The 3613-nt window shown below is 37.3% G+C and overlaps 1 protein-coding gene across 2 annotated transcripts in view; it reads right to left on the bottom strand.

The window, feature by feature from the left end:
• Positions 1 to 1425, bottom strand: part of LOC117121303 — a 20379-nt gene extending 18954 nt beyond the window's left edge. For both annotated transcript variants that reach the window (XM_033266445.1, XM_033266446.1), the window contains exon 1: positions 1284 to 1425. The gene's annotated coding sequence lies outside the window, so the exon portion shown is untranslated. The remainder of the gene's footprint in view (positions 1 to 1283) is intronic.
• Positions 1426 to 3613: the final 2188 nt, after the last annotated feature.

Below are 3613 nucleotides of genomic sequence, written 5' to 3'. Positions count from 1 at the left end.
AGCTTGTTCTAGTCGAGACATCCGCATCTTCAATTTTGAAAATTTACCAAGATTGTTTAATATGCATGAAGTTAGCCAATCACGTGATTTACAAAATCAGTCATGCATACGATATCCCACATCAAATTTGATGTGGGAAATTGCACGCATGAATCGTTTTCTTATACACATCTAGATGTGTATAAGAGACAGGGCCCTAATTCGAAAAAAAAGAAATCGAGTATGGGACGCCAATTAAATTAGGTATGGCGCGCACTAAGTGCAATAAAGAGTGAGTAACCTAAAATTAGGGCCTGGAACCCAGGCTAAGGTGAATGCCCTTGAGCAGTATGTGATGTAGTGCTTTTCGGAACTTTTTAGAAGATTCTTAGAAGCGGATCGGAGAGAGCGTGCTTGCGTGTAAGGAGTGGGCAGTTCGGTGATGTATTCTGGAGCGAGAGTGTTCATTGCCTTGTATGTTAACAGCACTGTTTTATATGTAATTCTCTTGTCGACAGGAAGCCAGTGAAGATCTTATACTATGGGAGTAATATGGATACGTCGCTTAGTTAAGGTAACCAGACGAGCAGCAGAATTTTGAATTACGCTATAGCTTAGGTATTTGTGTCTTGTGTAGTCTAGAGATGAGACTATTGCAATAGTCGAGCCGTGAATTGAGAAAGGCATTTATCAGACGTAGAGTAATGGGTTTGTCGAGAAGCTTTCTGATTTTTCCAATTTTACGGAGAGCAGCACAGGAGGAGCGATACACAGCATTGATTGGACTTCATTTGTAGAGTAGAGTCGAGTATTACACCAAGGTTACGGACCTCTGTCTTTGGTTCGACCAGAAACTGGTATGGTTGTAGAGACATGGCTTTAACTGCTCGATAACATGAAGAAAAACGAATTAATTCTGTTTTCTTGACATTGAAATGAAGCTTGTTAGCTAGAGACCATTGTTGGACACAACCTACACACTGGTTAAATACATAACAATTCAGCATTCTTGCCAATATGTATTTTAATTTGAATAGAAGAAACTGTTTATCTATCCAGTTATAGTAGCAACAGCAGTAGCAGCTCTGGTAGTATAGCCCAATAGGAGTAGTAAGTAGTTGGTAGCCATATTCTATTCCTATTGCATAATTATTTAAGGCCTCCATTTCTGTGAGGACGTAGTGAGCTAAGTGAGCCGCACCCAGTTCAAAAACGCTGTCACTTGCACTGTCGTATATTCATTAAAAAAACAAAGATATTGAAATACCTTATCATCAGTTTATTCCCCTTGTGTAACTACTTACCCAACTTGCAATAGTAACAGTAATTTTACTGGAAGAAATTTAGGCCCAACCGAATCGCAGCCAGATCAGATCATATGATGCGACGAAATAATACTATTACAACCAAAGAATATAAAGGAAGAACGAGCAGCTAGCGTATTTTGCATTACAGAATTGTAACGGTTATTACCGGAAGTGCGTCAAATCATTACTGAGAAGGAAAAACTGAATCAGACAATATTGGGAAATAATTGGGAAAATGCATATGAATATGCATGACATTACTTCCTTTAATACTACAATTTTCATCCAAAATGTCCACAATGAATTAAGTCTAGAAGACCCTACGGATAACAATATTATGTGCACCTCTAGTGGTACAGAACATAACTTTTTGTATAATTATAGAATTAAGCAAAGATATTGTTTCTTCTGCTCTAACACAGGCCAAAAACAATAAGGCACCAGGTCATGATGGAATAACTAATGAGCTGTTAAAGGATGGTGCAGAACATATTCAGCACTCTCTCTTGGTATGTTCCAAAGGATCAATGAATTAGAGAAAATTTTAGATGATGAGAATAAATCAATCATAATACCAACATTTAAGAAAGATAGTAGACTAGATCTAAACAACTACAGAGGGATATCTTTAACATCATATGTGTCTAAGATTTTTAACAGAATTATTGCTTTCTCAATAACTGACTTCCTGGAAAATGAAAATGTCCTTTCGGAAGTGCAGGGAGGCTTTATATCTCAACATAGGTGTGAAGACCATAAAAAGCATTGCAGCATGCAGATTGGCAGAAGGTAAAAACACCTATATGGCCTTCATGGACTTCCGAAAGGCATTTGGTAGTGTATGGAGGGAAAGCTTATTGAAGTCTATATGGAATGTAGGAATAAGGGGTAAAGTGTGGAGACTTATTGATAGATTATATCAAAATTTTGAAGGGCAAGTAAGGTTTGGTGATATGTTCACTGAACCTTTTTCGATTGAACAAGGAGTGAAACAAGGGTGTGTCCTTTCTCCTACACTTTTTTTTTATTTTATCAATGAATTGAAAAAGCTTTTAGAATCAAATAATGTTGGTGTTACAGTTAAAGATAAATGGACAGGAAGTTTATTCTGGGCTGATGATGTTCTGCTAATTGGCAATAGTGAAAGTGACTTCAAAAAGATGCTGAATTTAGCAGGAAATGTTTCTAGGGATTGGAAAATTGATCTTAACTTCGAAAAATCAAATGTCCTTGTCTTTGGAAAAAGGGTTGATAAATATAAGTAATGGCATCTGGCAGACCATTATATCACAGAAACTGACAAGTACCAATATTTGGATGTATACATTTCTAGAAATCTTTCTGAACATGACCAAATCGAAAATATTGTTAAAAAGGGGAATAAATTAATTTCAAAAGTTACGTCGATAATTGATAACTTTGAAGACTTCAATAGAATTTATTATGGTAATACTTTATGGAAGACAATTGTCTTACCATCCCTCAATTATGGATGTTCTGTTTGGTCTTCTGGTTCCAACTCAGGTATGGAGAGACTTGAACGCCTTCAAATGCAGATGGCACGTTATATTCTCAAGGCCCCAATTAGTACGCTCCGAGTGGCTTTATTTGGCCACATAGGTTGGATACCCCTAACGGTTTCCCAAACCATATCGAGAGTTACATTTTTCGATCGTATAATCAATATGAATGAAGAAAGATGGCCAAATTTAATGATCAAATCAATGATGACACTTGACTTTAAATCTAAGAAATTAGGATACCAATTTATTAAGTATGTCAAAAATACATTTCAAAAATGTTTCCTTAAAACATCATATTCTGGAGAATTCAAATGAAGCATTTTAGATTAAGTAAATGGACAGAAGAAATTAATGGTTGTTGTACGATATGTGATTCTGGTGACACAGAAGATAGTATACACTTTTTATTTACTTGTCAGGCCCGTAGCCAGGGGGTTTATGGTTCGGGCGAACCCCCCCTTTTCTAGCGAACCCCTCAAATTTTTGAATGAGTCCCACTCGGACGGAATGTCTGTTTTTAACTTACCCAGCATTAAATCAAAATTTAGCACCTAATTCATTATTTGGTGACCCGTTTTTAAATTCTAGCCTGCGAATGCAGGGACGTAGCCAGGATTTTTAAAGGGGGGGAGCCGTTATGCAAATTACGTATGACCCCGGCGGGGTCAAGGGGGCGAATCCCCCTGTGAAGTAGCGCACTCTGAACGTTCTTAGGACTGTTTGAGAGGATACAGTGAAAATTGCAATAGACGCATTATAAATAATCCAGATCCAGGAATCCGAAAGAGAGGTGAACCAGGAAGG

Source organism: Anneissia japonica, unplaced genomic scaffold (assembly GCF_011630105.1).
Source record: "Anneissia japonica isolate Jap-2015-1 unplaced genomic scaffold, ASM1163010v1 scaffold131_len961581_cov171, whole genome shotgun sequence".
Lineage (NCBI taxonomy): Eukaryota > Metazoa > Echinodermata > Crinoidea > Comatulida > Comatulidae > Anneissia > Anneissia japonica.
This window is presented reverse-complemented; position numbering and strand designations above follow the sequence as displayed.